The sequence below is a fragment of the Martes martes genome (assembly GCF_963455335.1).
Source record: "Martes martes genome assembly, chromosome: 9".
Lineage (NCBI taxonomy): Eukaryota > Metazoa > Chordata > Mammalia > Carnivora > Mustelidae > Martes > Martes martes.
This window is the reverse complement of record NC_137896.1, coordinates 10803596-10818696: the sequence shown is the minus strand read 5'-3', so window position 1 is coordinate 10818696 and position 15101 is coordinate 10803596.

Here is a 15101-nt window from a genome sequence, read left to right as displayed (position 1 = left end):
TTCCTGGGCTTGTGGCAGGAAGGAAAGAAGGGCAGGAAAGAGAAGAAAAGAAAAAAGAAGGATTGGGGCGCCTGGGTGGCTCAGTGGGTTAAAGCCTCTGCCTTTGGCTCAGGTCATGATCCTGGTGTCCTGGGATCGAGCCCCGCATCGGGCTCTCTGCTCAGTGAGGAGCCTGCTTCCTCCTCTCTCTGCCTCCCTCTCTGCTTACTTGTGATCTTTGTCTGTCAAATAAATAAATAAAATCTTAAAAAAAAAAAAAAAAGAAGGGTCTGGAAGAAATATACCCACTGCTCATAGGGATTTTCTTTGGGTGTAGGTTCAGGTGCTAGTGGGGAGGAGGATATTTCATTTGATGGAATTTTTACTTGTACTTTAACTATCGGTGCTCCTTCCAAAGAGCCTCTCTTGACTTACAATCAATCAATCAATCGATCAATCAATCCTTTAAGGGAGAAACCAGATACTCCCATGGGGACTTGAAAGGTACGCACACACGCTGACAAGTGCAGGCAGCAACTTGTAGGGTGGCCTAAAAAGATAGTACAATCCCATTTCTGTAAAGTTTTACCTCCCATTTCATGCACCGTTGCCTTCTCGGAGAGGGAAATGTGTGCCCTGTGACCCCTGTGGGGTCCACGGGGCTTCTGTCTGGACGGCACGGATGTTGGGGTTTTAATTCCCTTCTTGAGAGATCTCTGAATTTTCTTTTCTTTCTTTCTTTTTTTTTTTTTTTAGAAGAATACATTTTCTTTCTTTCTTTTTTTTTTTAAAGATTTTTATTTATTTATTTATTTGTCAGAGAGAGAGCGAGAGCGAGAGCAAGCACAAGCAGGCAGAGCGGCAGGCAGAGACAGAGAGAGAAGCAGGCTCCCCGCCGAGCAAGGACCCCAATGTGGGACTCGATCTCAGGACGCTGGGATCATGACCTGAGCCGAAGGCAGCCGCTTAACCAACTGAGCCACCCAGGTGTCCCAGAGCTCTGAATTTCCTATAACGAGCATGTGGTTTTCTTTCTAAACAGAAACAACACACACACACACACACACACACACACACACACTGAAGAAGGATGTTCAAGAGGTGGCAACATCCCAGGGTGAAGACAGTCACCCTGTCTCTTTCCCGAGGGCTGTGGGGTGACATCTGGGAGCCGTTGGGGGCCCATTGTGGGCACCGCTGTGAGCTTTGTCCTCAGCCTCCCTGTCTCTGGGCAGCATTGTCCAGTCCCCAGAGGCCATTACTCCCTGAAAGCCCGAGTATTTACTGTGCAGGGCTGTCTGTCCAGGGGTGGGTCGGTCCTGAGCAGGAGAGAGACAGACCGAAGGCAGGCAGCTCATGGGACCTGCCCAAGAACACACAGCTGGGAGGCCACGGGATTTTTTTGGGATGGCTTTGGATTTTTTTTTAATGCCTTGGTTGAACTACAATTCACGTATCATACGCTTCTTCCCTTTAAAGGGCACAATTCAGCCGTTTCTAGCAAGGGCGCAGGATCATGCAACCATCCCCCATTCCAGAGCATTTCATCGCGAATCAAGAACCCCCATGCCCGGGAGCAGCCACTCCCCCTCACCTCCTCCCCGCGGCCCCTGGCGACCACTAACCTGCTTTCTGTCTGTAAGGACTGTCCCCTTCTGGAAGCTTCAGGCAACCGTGGAATCTTAGAAGGGAGCCCACACGGCCCTGTGTGCCCCTTCGGGGCGGCATTCCCTCGGCCTCGTGTGTTTGGGGGTCCCTCCACGTAGCGTGGCCGCGCTCCGTTCTTTCCGTGGCCCAGTAACCTGCCACTGGTGGACACGCCATGTTTCGTCCATCCACGCGGCGGGCGATGGACTTGGGAGTTGGGCCGCCTGGCACACTTCTGCACGAGCGCCTGCGCGGCCCCCCGAGCGGTCGGCGAGTGTTCATGCGGCCCTGCCCCCTTGCGCCCACTTTGTTAGCATGGGGGGGGGTGGTTATTGTGTATTTTAGCCGTTTCAGCAGGTGAACGTGTGTGACAGTCTTCTCAAGATGGGACCGACCCACAGGAGACTGCTGCATTGAGTGTACCAATGGGGATGTGTTTCTTTCTCTTGGGAAATAAAAGGAGAGCGATTTGGGGACCATGCGGTAACTCTCTTTAGACACCAGGATTGGAACGGGGTCTTCCCTGACCCAGGGTCAGGGTGACTTCTGCGAGCAGGACCCCCTTCCCACGGGGAAGGAGAAGCCGGGGTGCCCTCACTCTCCCACGTGGGGCTCTGCTCTGGGCCAAGGGCAGGTCTGCAGAAGGTCAGGAGACTCCCTGCCGGGAGACCCTGCCATAGGAGCCCAGTCCTTCCTGCACTCAGCGCGCGTGCACCCAGCCCCTACTGTGTGCCAGGCCCTGTTCCAGGCACCAGCAAGGCAGCAGCGAGTACACAGCAAGTCCCTGTTCTCAGATACTCCAGGGAGGGGGTGATGTTGCCTGGCAAGAGTGCAGGGTGCCAACTCGGTCTGGGATGTGGGGGGTATTTGGGGAGCCTTCCCAGAGCTGGTGAAGGAGGAGGAGTTAGCCTGGCAGAGAGAATTGAGCAGGAGGAGGAGACTACAGGCAGAGGGAAGGGCAAGTGCAAAGGCCCTGAGGTGGGAATGTACTTGGTGTGTTCAAGTGGAGGTCAGTGTGGCTGGAGGGGAGAGAGGAAGGAGATGGGGTGGGAGAGGCTGGCAGCGGCCCGCCTACAGGGCACTGGGGGGCCAGGTGTTCGGATCTTATTCTTAGGCATGGGAAGCTGCCAGGGGATTTTACACAGAGGAGTGACTCTTCTGTGTTTGAGGGGACCGAAAGGAAGTGGGAGACAAGAGAGGAGGCACCTGCAGGCGGTGGCTTCCGCTGGAGAGTCAGGAGGAAGAAGGGGCGGGAGACGTCCTTGTGCCTGTGCCAGCGGTGTGGGGGGCTGTGGGGGTTGATTCTAGCCCAGCCAGCTGTGGGCTTGAGCCCTGAAAGGGGAGGACAGTGGGCAGTGGTGCCAGTTGACAAAATTGGGCCTTCTGGAGAGGAGACAGGGAGGGAAATGGTGAAATGTATTTCTCTAGAATTCTCTTCTCGCCCAACCCTCTCCCAGCCATCTCTACCGGTCCCCTAGCAACCTCCACGTCGCCCGAGTCCTGGCCTTCTGAGTCCTGGTCTCCAATGCCTCACACTAACTGAACGACAGACCCCAGACCCTGCCTAGCCCTCCCCCACTCCCTCGCTGGCCCACCACCCTTCCCCACCTGGGAGCTCTGAGATGGACATGACCTGCTGCCGCTCCTGGCACACAGCAGGCTCTCAGGGAGTGGCTGCTGAATTAATTAAAGAAGGCTGTGGATGGCCTTGGTGGAGAATACAGTACTAGGGAGCCATAGAGGAGTCTGGAGGGAGGGAGGGCTGGGTTCTCTCGCTCACTCTCCCCCTCTTCTCCCAGGCCTGTGGGAGGGCAGAGGCTCTCTGGGATCTTGACTGAGGTGGAGCGACCGGTTCCAGGGTCCAGGAATGAAGCTCATCACAACAGCCAGTCCTCCAGGAAATGCATACCCTCTTACTCTCACGTCACCATTTTGCAGAGGAGGAGACTCAAATCCCAGAGGGAGGTGGTTTGCCCAAGGTGACCCCCAGGTGATAAGGGCAGAGCAGGGATTCGAGTCTACACCTGCCTGGCTGCATAGTCCTCACCCAACCTTTTGTCCTCAAAAAGGCTTTTTAGAAAAAATAAAAATAAAAAGTAAGGACCCAAGGGGCAGGGAAGAATTCCTCTCTGTAGAGGCCTTCCTAGAACATCTCGGGAGTAAATACAGACACGTGCCAGCATCTGGGTCTGGCGTCCTCTGCGGAAGAGCCTGGAGGCTGGGGTCCGGGGGCAGGAGGAAGACGGACTTGTCACACTTCTTTCCGAACTCTTGGGATTGTTATTATTTTAAGTGTTAAGGAAAGTATAACAATCCGACAGAGATGCATGTACCTGAAGAGTTCAGCTCAATGTCTTTTTTCAAAATGAATTCACCTGGTGGACCAGCATCCAGATCAGGAAACAAGAAACAGAACATTCCAGTCCCCCAGAAGACAACTTCTTTCATCTACGGGGTTCATCCTCATGGCGGAGCGTATCGGGAAAGTGTTTCTCGGGGTGCCTGGGTGGCTCAGTGGGTTAAAGCCTCTGCCTTCGGCTCAGGTCATGATCTCGGGGTCCTGGGATCGAACCCCAGAGCATCGGGCTCTCTGCTCAGTGGGGAGCCTGCTTCCCCCTCTCTCTCTGCCTGCCCCTCTGCCTACTTGTGATCTGTCAAATAAATAAATAAAATCTTAAAAAAAAAAAAAAGGGAATATGTTCCTTTTTAGCGCTAATGAAGTACTTCACTGTTTGCCTATTTCACGGTGTGTTTATTTATTCGGCAGTGGGTGGACCTTGGAGTTGTTTCCTTTTTTTTTTTTTTTTTTACAATTATGAATAAAGCTGCTATCAGCATTCACGTGAAGATTTTTATGTGAACGTAAATTTTCATTTCTTTTGGGAGAAATACCTAAGATGGGATTGTTGGGTTGTAGTGTAAGCATGCGTCTGACCCGATAAAAAGAAAATCCTGCCAAGCTGACTTCCGGAGCTCTGTGCCACGGCCCCCCCGTCCCCCCTCCCCGTCCCCTACCCCCCCCCACAGGAAATGTATGAGAGAGTTCTTGTTGCTTCACATCTCTGTCAGTACTTGGTATTCCCAGTTTTTGGTTTTGTTTTTATTTTAGCCATTCTAGTAGGTGAGAAGTGGTATCTCACCGTGCGTGTGTCTGTGTTTAACTGCTTCCTCAAGGTAGCATACAATAAAGTCCATATATAAAGGTCAACATTTGACAAGTTTTGGCACATATCCCACGAGTGAAACTAGCACGGTTATGACCATGAACATATCCGTCACCCCCAAAAAGTCTCCTTACGCCTCCTCTTTGACTTCCCTCGCTCCCTCCTTCCCACTCCCCCCATCCCCAGGCAACCAGTGATCTGCTTTCTGTCACTACCGATTAGTTTGCCTTTTCTAGAAATTATAGAAATGGAATTGTATGGTCTGTCCTCTTTTTTTCGTCTGGCTTCTTTCACTCAGCATAATGATGGAGGTTCAGCAATGGATCAACAGTCGTTCCTTGTTCCTGCTGCGTCCTATGGTGCCAGTGTGGGGATAGACCACTGCCCTTTGGATGGACATTTGGATTGTTTCGTGTTTGGGGAGATGACAATTAAAATTGCTATAAGCATCCATGGGCGAGTCTTTGTGCGGACACAGGTCTCCGTTCCCCCGGGTCAGTGTGCAGGAATCCAGCTGCTGGACTGTGTGAGAAGAAAATGCTTCACTTTTTCAGAAACCATCAAGCCATTTTCCAAAGTGGCTGCACCATTTCGCTTTCGGTCCAGCAGTGCACTCACGAGAGCTCTAGGTCTTCCACATTTCTCTCTCGCCCACACTTGGTATGGCCAGTCTTTTAGATTTTAGCTGTCCTATTGGGTGTTTAGTGGTATCTCATTGTGGGTTTTTTTTTTTTTTTAAGATTTTATTTATTTGACAGACAGAGATCACAAGTAGGCAGACGCAGAGGGAGAGGAGGGGAAGCAGGCTCCCCGGTGAGCAGAGAGCCCGATGTGGGGCTCGATCCCAGGACCCTGGGATCATGACCTGAGCTGAAGGCAGAGGCTTTAACCCACTGAGCCACTCAGGAGCCCCTCTCATTGTGGTTTTAACTGGCATTTTCCTAATGACTAACAATACTGAACACCTTTCCACGTGCTGATTTACAATCCATGCATTTTAGTGAATACCCACAATATTTAAATCTTTTGTCCATTTCTTAATTGATTTCTTTTTTGGCGGGGGAGGAGTTCTTCATATATTCTGGATACAATTTTTTTTTTTAAGTCAGATATGCGTTTTGCAGATACTTTCTCCCCAGTCTGTGGGGATTTCTTTTCTGATCATATCCTCTGCCCACTTTTCATTGGGAAAATCAATGGTCTTCGTGATGTTTAAGAGAGCTTCGTGTTTCTTCTAATCTTCACTTTGGGCCACAGACCTTGCCTGTCCCAGCTCAGGGGGCTGCAGCAGGGGGCGTGGAGAGAGGGTCATTAGAGAGTCTAGCGATGGAAAAATTCCACCCCTGGCCTCGACGGCGTGGCCTCACTTTCTCTTCCCTCTAATGGGGACTGCTAAGTAGCCCCTCCTGGGCCCGAGAGAGTCCTCACATACCATGTGCAGGAAGCGTTGTTCTCGTTTTCATCACCGTGGTTGTCTGTGTGTGGTTTCCAGTGCAAGCGTCAGGTTCAAAGCTCAGCGCTGCTGCTCCCTGGCCGCAGGACCCCGGGCCAGTACCTTCCACCACGTCTCCCCATCCGCAGAGTGGCCGACGAGGGGGCTGAATACACAATGTACCTAAAGTACTCGGCACAGAGTAAAGGCTGCAAAACCAAGTATTATTGTCTTTTTTTTTCCAACTAAAAATTGAACCAGTTTAATGGGATATCAGATTTTTGGCTGGGTGCGGCTGGAGGGGCTGGGAAAGCAGGTCTGTGTCTGAACAGATGGGGGAATGACGGCCCCTGCACCAGTGTCACCGTCCCCTCCCATGGGATCAGCTTACTTCCTCCTCTTAGCGGCTCTCCACGACCAGAGCTAATGACCACATTCGGCAGAGGAGGAACCGGGGTCCTTCATGGCTTCACCTCCCTCCTCTAGGCCCCCACACCTGAGTCTGGCCCGTGATACCACGCAAGGGAAACACCATGTCTCTCCCACAGCTGTCTGGGGGCTGAGAGGGCACAGGAGGGGGTGACACCGGGGACCCAAAATACTGATGAAAGGAGGGACTGATGATGAAAGTTAGGTGCAACCGAGTCCTACTTAAAACAACCCAGATGGAAACAAGAACCCTGAGAGCTATACTTGTGTCCATCTGGTAAAGAAAGGACAAAAAATATTTTAAGGATTTAAGAATTATTTTATTTATTTTTGTCCTTCCTGCTCTTGGCCGGACCTGTGAATACGGGAACATTTGTCATCTCATTGGTGATAGTGACCATGGTAGGTCACCGTTGGGGATAGGTCAGGGACAGGGACGTGAACCAAGCCTGTTTTCATATTACTGGTTGCTTCTAAAAGCCCGTATCAAGGGGCGCCTGGGGGGCTCAGTCAGTTAAGCATGTGCCTCTTGATTTCGGTTTGGGTCATGATCTCAGGGTTGTGAGCTCGAGCCCCACATTGGTCTCTGTGCCGAGATTCCCCTTCTCCCTCTGCCCCTACCTCTATGTGTGTGATCTCCCTCTCCCTCAAAAAAATAAATAAAATCTAAAAAAAAAAATTTTTTTTTAAAGTCATCATCAAATACAGGCAAAATTCTGGTTGACAGCTGCTTAGTCGAATATCTTCTTGTGGCTCCTGGTTGAATCCCATCAGTCACTTAAAATATAAACATATATTTATTATAAAGGAGTCAAATATGGTCCTATTTTAATTATTGTGAACATGGCCAAGTGTATAAAAACAAGAAGGTTCAAACAAATAAAATCTAAGAAAACAAATCGATGTTTAATATAAAAGCAATAACTCTGGATGAAACTCAGGAGTTTATTTTCTGGAGCAAATGTTTCCAAATAATTAAATGATAATGAGTAGCAGAGCAGTAGAATTAATTCTAATACTTGTATCATTATGTGGTTTGCTAGCTTTCATAACAAATAATAAAATTCATATTAAGAATATAACCTTTAAGAATGTAATATTTTTCAGTTATTTAATTTCCTCTAGGTCCCTGAGACTTTTAGGAAAAAAGTCTTACTTAGGCCTATTCAGAAAGTGAAGGAAGATTTGGAGAAAATGAGGAACCCACATGTTTTTTGTCCACGCCAATCAAACTTCAGAACAATGGACATTATGAGGGAGTCTTAGGTACATACTTTTTTTTAAAAAAGATTTTATCTATTAGGGCGCCTGGGGGGCTCAGACAGTTAAGTGTCTGCCTTCTGCTCAGGTCATGATCTCAGGGCCCTGGGCTCAAGCCGGGCATTGGGCTCCTTCTCAGCAAGAAGTCTGCTTCTTCCTCTCCCTCTGCTGCTCCCCCTGCTTGTGCTCTCTCCCTCTCTTGCTCTGTCAAATAAATAAATACAATCTTTAAAAAAAAGATTTTAAAAAGTTATTTGAGAGAGAGAGAGTACAAGCAGGGGGAAGGGAAGGGGTAAAGATAGAAGGAGATGGAGAAGGAGGGAGCCCTACAAGGGGTTCATTCCAGGACCCTGAGATCATACCTGAGCCGATGCAGACGCTTCACTGACTGAGCCCCCCAGGCGCCCTTGAGCTCACACTTTAAACCGATGACTTTCAGGAGGAGATAATAATAAAACAGACTGATCATTTCTTTTTTTTTTTTTTAAGATTTTATTTATTTATTTGACAGACGGAGATCACAAGTAGGCAGAGAGAGAGGAGGAAGCAGGCTCCCTGCTGAGCAGAGAGCCTGATGTGGGGCTCGATCCCAGGACCCTGGGACCACGACCTGAGCCGAAGGCAGAGGCTTTAACCCACTGAGCCACCCAGGTACCCCTGGACTGATCATTTCAAACTGTCTGATAGAATCTTACCTCCCCTTCTCTCCTATATTCATCTCCTGGTCCATGTCCAGAAAACAGATTTAACCCTGAGGATGTTAGCAAAATTTATACACAGGGGAGGACGGGTGGCCGGTGAGACACAGGGCTGAAGAGGGGATGGAAAGGTAGGGGGCAGGGGGGAGGGTCGATGCAGGGGGGAGACAGAGAGGGTCCTGCAGAGCTCACAGAGCAGGTGGCTATGGCTGAGGACATTGAGGCTCAGAGAGGTTAAGAGACCTACTGAGGTCTGTGTCTGACCTCATGTGGGGGGACATGTGGGGGCGGCGCTGATAGTTTGTGTGGACAAATTCAGGGACAGAGAGCAGAAGGGGTGGAATGCGTAGGGGTCTCAGCACAAAGTGGCGAAGACCCTGCAGGGCTGAAACAGAGGGGACGACTGGCTCTCAGGTGGGCCACAGCCCCTGGCGAAAGGAGTCAGCTGCAGAGATGATGTCAGGGCAAGGCTGGACAAAGGTCAAAGACAGGTGCGTGGGGGACCAGAGGGAATATAAATACAGACGATAAATGGGTATAAAGATGTATTTGGGTCTGGGTCTGGATCAGGGTCTGGAGGGGGAAAGGAATAAGAAAATGGAAAGAACTAGGTGGGGGACCCAAAGAATAACAGAGAGAGGTGCTCAGGGAGAGGGGAGACCAGCAGGAAGGATGGGAGAGGAGATGCGGGCAAGGCAGGCCGGAGGGAGGCAGGGGAGGGGGGACAGAGAGAGGGGCGCACAGCGAGAGCCCAGGCCCTTAGCACGCTCCCTGGGAAAGCACAGAGGGAAGCCCGGCCTCAGCAGAGGAAGGGCCAGAGCAGCAGTGGACGATGGCAGAGGGAGGTCGAGGCAGGGCGAGGGCTGGCGCAGAAGAGGGACAGTGGGAGTGGGAGAGAGCGGGAAACCAGAAGAGGAGGGAGAGATGGTTTAAACCCTGAGTGACACTGGCAGGCGAGACGTGGTGTGACACGGAGAAAGCTGGGAGCACGGGGAGCGGCTGGGCACCGGGGAGGTTGTAGGAGCACTACCGGTGAGGACATGGGAGACTCTGGGGAGGAAGCTGGGGAGGTCTGTGGGTTAGGAGAGGTTTCCCGTGGGTGAGAGGCTGACTGTCACAAGAAAGGTGGGCACAGTGGGAGAGCAGCTGGGTGACACAGTGGGAGGGGGTTCTCTGAGTGGGGGTGGCCTGCGGGGTGGTGGGAGGACAACCACATGGTACATGGTACATGGGAGCGCCGGGGCTCTGAAGAATGCCCAGGGGAAGGTGGCCGGAGCAAAGGGATTCAGCTGCTGTCCTCTGTTGGGTCTGGTGTGGACAGGGAAATGTGAGGCTGCATGGTGGAGGGGACAGTGTGACAAACCTGGTGGCACCCTGGGGACAATGTGACATAGACTGGGGTCCCTGCAGCTCCTCTGGGTTCTGAGATGCTTGGAGCAGAGAGCAAGAAGCTGCATGAGGCTGGCAGGTGGGGCAGGGGGAGTCAGGGCTGGGGGGCCCTGCATAGAGGAGCCAGATGGGACCCCACTGTCCTCAGGTGAGCCGTGCCCAAGGAGCTCCCAGGACACCCCCCTCTTCTCTGGCTGCCGTGTGTGTAAGCGAGATGTGGGAGAGTGTCCTCGAAACAAACCCAGAGATACACAGACAGGTTCCCTTACCGGGTGTTTTGCCCTTCTGTCCTCTCGATTCCCTTCCAGGTCACAGAAGCTTTAAGCACCCCCTGCCGGGGGTGCAGACGTGGCCCTCCTCTGAGGGACCTAGGTATGACTTTTGTTGTGAGCATCTTCGCATAGAAATGGGCCACCGTGAGGAATCCCACCACTACTTGGTGCAGGGTGGGCACTGACCTGGAGTTCTTCTTCCCTTTGTTCCTCCCCCGCGGCCCTGGCCAGTCCCTGTGCTAAAAGACAGGGAATCGGACCTAGCCTTGCCCATGTCCCATCAATGGACCCCATCATTATGAGTGCAAGGGATTGGTTCAAATCCCAGCTTGACTACCACCTGCTGAGGGACCTCAGTAGGTCTCTTAACCTCTCTGAGCCTCAATGTCCTCAGCTGGAGAGGGGGAAATTGTACAGATTCCTAGACTGACAGAGTGGAGGAAAAGAATGGGGAAAAATAATCCAAGAGATAACTCTAGTAAGTGATTAATAAATGCTGACTAAGCAGGCTCCTGCCTCAGGGCCTTTGCACAGGCTGTTTCTGTCACCTGGAACACCCTTTCTTTCCTTATTTAGGATTTATTTATTTATTTTAGAGACAGGGAAGAGGGAAGGGTGGAGGTGGGGAGAGAGAATTTCAAGCAGACCCCTGGGCGCAGATCTCCAGGGGGCTCAAACCCTAGACCATGACCTGAGCTGAAACCAAGAGTCAGATGCTTAAGGCAGCCACCCAGCTGCCCCTGGAACACCCTTCCTTTAGATGCCCACATGACTCCAACCTTCAAAGAGACCTTTTCTGACCACCCTATGACCACATCATGCCCCCCTCCCCACTTTCACTCCTCACCCCCCCCCTTTCCTGCTTTCTTTCCCTCCACAACACTCACCACCACCTGACACTTTCCTTTAGGTGTTTATTTGCCCGTGTCTGGCTCCCCCGCTGGACCGCCAGCCACAGGAGGGCAGGGAAGTCTGTGGGCCGCCCCATCACCATGTCTAGGCCAGCACCCTGCACCTAGTAGGTGGCGCACAGAGAAGCGGGAGCTCCGCCCACATGCCTCACAGTGATGCCACCCCCTCCCTGTGCGACCGCGGACAGTTATTTTAACTGCCCAGCCTGGTTTGCCTTCGCCAAGCGGGTGTGGGTTTCAGAGGAGCCTTTCCCCCAGGAGTTTGCTGGAAGGGTCTCCTGGCCTCCGCGGCTCTCCCCGCACCTTCCAGGAGGGCTGGACCCTTCCCGGAGGGCTGGACGCCGGCCGTGGTGCGGCTGTTTCTTCAAATGCATGTTTATGAAGGTGGACCTCTGGGGCGCGTCCTGTCCCTGGAGGGGCCCCTTCTGCCCCAGCGCGCCGGGCCGCCCCGCCCGCGGCCTCGCAGGCGGGCGCCCCTCCAGGCCGCGGCCCCCTCCCCGCCGGCCCCCAGCGAGACGAATGCAGCACACGGCGGCCTTTATGGGGCCCGCAGACAGCGCGTCGCCAGGCTAACCCTGCGTGGAAAATTCGGAGGTGGAAAGCAAGGCGCCTTAATGAGGGGGCCGGCGGCGGCGGCGGCGGCCAGGGGGCGGCGGGGGGCTGCGGCCCGACCGGAAACGTGAGCCGGCTCCGCGGACGCCCCCACCCCGCCCCGAGCATTCTGGGCACCCCCCGCCCCCTACCCCGGGACCCCGCGCCCCGAGGTCGGCAGGTGGGGGAGTGGGGGGGATGGCGGGGAAGGGGGCGCCAGCGGCTGGGCGCGTCCCTGCGCGCCCCAGACTCTCTCCTGGAGCCTCGCTGACCCCGACTGGGGGAGGGGGAGGATCGAATGCGCTGACCTGCGCGGTGCTGGCCGGCACGTGGGAAGCCCTGGACAAAGCTAGGCACGTATGGAGACTGTTCACATGACAGTTTCATCAGCCGCAAGGTCGAGGCCGAGACACCCAGGAGAGGGCGGCCGGGCCCGTCGGATTTCCGGGCCGGTCCCCACCGCCTGTGGTGAGGTCTGAGCCAGACTTGAAATCCGGACAGTCCCTGAAGACAAGGCCGCGAGGTCAAGGTTATGGATCAGGACCCGGAGAGGGACCGAGCTGAGTGGCCAGCCCCAGCGCTGCCGTGGGAGTCCCGAGTCAGCCAACGTGTCCCAGGACCTGTTTTCTCATCTGTGAAGTGGGCCTGGGCCAGGCACCCAGCCGTGTGCTGGGGGAGAGCAGGGCGCAGGACCGCCAGCCTCTGGACTCCTGGGCTTGCCCCAGTGGGGGTGACGGAGGGATTCCCTGGAGAGAGGAGCACGAGTGTGTGCAGGAGCAGATATAATTCACCCCCCTCCGTTCTTGGGCTGGAAAGAGAGAGAGGGAGGGAGGAAAAGAGGATGTACAGAGGAAGGGGAGGCTGGTGACCAGGGCTGGGGAACTTGGAGAGAGGGTTCGTGGAGGCCCAACTTCAGACTGACGCAAAGAAGGCAGAAAGCAAAGCTGAAGGCAGCCAGACAGCGGCCCACATCGGCTCCTCCCTCCACCCCAGGTCTTCCCCCTGGTGTCACCGCCCCCTCTTTCCCTGATTCTTCCAGGCCTCTACTCAAAGGTCAGCTGCTCAGAGAGGCCTTCCCAGACCACTGTCTAAACACACTCCCAGCCTGGGCCTTTCTCTTTGCCCTGGCCCTGATTTCTTTCTTTTCACTATATTTATGTACTTTTTTTTTGTTCATGTTTTTCATCTGCCTTCTCCACTTGCCCGTGAGCTTGATGAGGATGGCGACTTTGTTCACAGCTGTAGCCTCTGCACCCAGCCTGGCACACAGTAGGTGCTCAATAAATGACCGACGGATGAGTGAATGACCGGCCAGAGCCAGGCGATGGAGGACAAAGAAAGCCTCCCCTTTGTTTCTGCTGGTTGTTTCTGGCTTGTAGGGGACAGTTTCCTGAGCTACAGAGCGGCAGACAGAAGATCAGGCGAATAGCGGGGCAGGGGACAGAGAGCTCCAGGGCCCACTGGCTGTTCCTTCCTCCGGGGGCCCCACAGTAGGAAGCAGCCCCAGCAGGGCAGTCGGGCCTGGGAGCTGGGAGCCTGCTCTGTCATGGCCACTGGTGAGAAATCTCACACCTCACACGTTGTAAATGCAGCTCACTCGGCTCCCTCCTGGCTGGGGCAGCCCGGTGGATCTGCCTTGGGTTGCCCTGCTGGGAGGTGTGTATGGTGGAGCCTCCTAGGCCCTGGGATTCTCTTCCTGGAGGTGGGGCAGGGGTCTAAGGTTTCCACAGACAGGCTACTGTAGAGCTCAAGGGTGAGCCAGCCTTCTAGGGTTCAAATCCCAGCCCAGCCACTTGGAGCTGTGTGATCCTGGGCAGGCTAGCGAACCTCATTGTGTCCTATAAAAGGTACCATAATAGGAAAAATGTGAAATAATATAGTATGGGTTTTGTTCAAGGCCTCTAATCTGCCTTTGTGCTGTGGACCGCCTTTCATGTTTATAAATCTAGATTTAAATTTATAAAGTGTTTAGAATTAAAAGAAAACCAGTTCTATTGAGCTAGGTTTATTTAGATATTTAACAGTGAAATGCTTGCTACAGGGACAGCTGTGTTTCTTCGTTAATGCATTTAATGGCAAGACCTGGCGTCAGGCCTAACTAATAACTACAGTAATTTTGAAGTCGGAAAAAGAATGGACTCTATTTCTGCGAGGCTATAAAGGTTCATGGAAGTGCCCGTGACTTCTGACTGACGAAGCCCCAGCCCAGCTACTGCTGCCGTGGTTCATTTCCCTTGTCTGCCCGCAGGGAAAGGAAATGCCAGATTTCAGCTGGAGGTTAGTGAAAATCAAGATGTACCTTTCTTCCCCAGTCCAAGTTCATGGGTTTCTGGATTGCCCTGTGGGGCCCCGGTGGTGAGTGACAAGGTCTCTCCAGCATAGTCTCAGTGTCCCAGAGCCCAGGCAAGTCAGGAGGGACCCCGTCAGGTGTTCTAAAGGCGGCTCTGGATGCAGAGTCCCGTGGGTCTGAGTCCAAATTCAGCAGTGACTGCCAGTCCCTGGGGCTCCTTGGCCTTTTGCTGTTGGCCTCTAGGAGGGAAGGGGCTAGGACAGCAAGTGTCCGATGCCCTTGGGGGCTGTGGGAGATGGGGGGGTGGGGGAAGGGCACGCGGGGTGGAGGGGTGGGAATGAGGCTCTGAGACAGGGGAGCTCTATTCTGGACCTGGCAGCCTCTCCGGCACCTGGGACTGCGTGTAAGTTACCGTTTTGAGTTTGTGTCATCTGGGTTGGGGGGGCAGGGGTGTGTGTGTGTGTGGGGGGGCACGTTTCAGGAAGATGTGGCTGTTTGCACGCCGCTGGAGGAGTCTGGTGTGATTGGATGTATGAGTCTGTGTGTTTATTTGTGTGTGTGGGGTCCATTCTGGGAAGGGATTGTTGAGAGTGTGTGTGTGTGTGTGTGTGTGTGTGTATGTGTGTGTGAAGATTTGGTTTGGTGGGGGGTGTATTCTGATGCAGTCTGTGTTCAGGTCGGGTGTCTTTGGTGCTGGTGTGGGTTTGAGAACGTGGGTGGATTTGGGGGCAGACGGAAGGGTGGCCGGTGTATGCACACACATCAGGGCTGGTGGGGGGGTGGTGTCCGATGTGTGTCTGTGTGAGCGTGTGTGGCCCTGTCACCGCCGGCTCCGGGCCTGGCCACATAAACTTCACACCCCTGCGGGCGGGCTCCGTCGGCCCCGCAGTGGCCGCGTCAGGCAATGGGAAGCAGATGGGCCGGGATGGAGGCCATATGGGGCTGGGGGTGGGGGCGCATTCCTCCCTCCCAGAGCCGCCAGGAAGCCCCCTGCCTGCTCGCCCCCCATCAGGGCGGGGGCTGGAACTGACACAGTAAC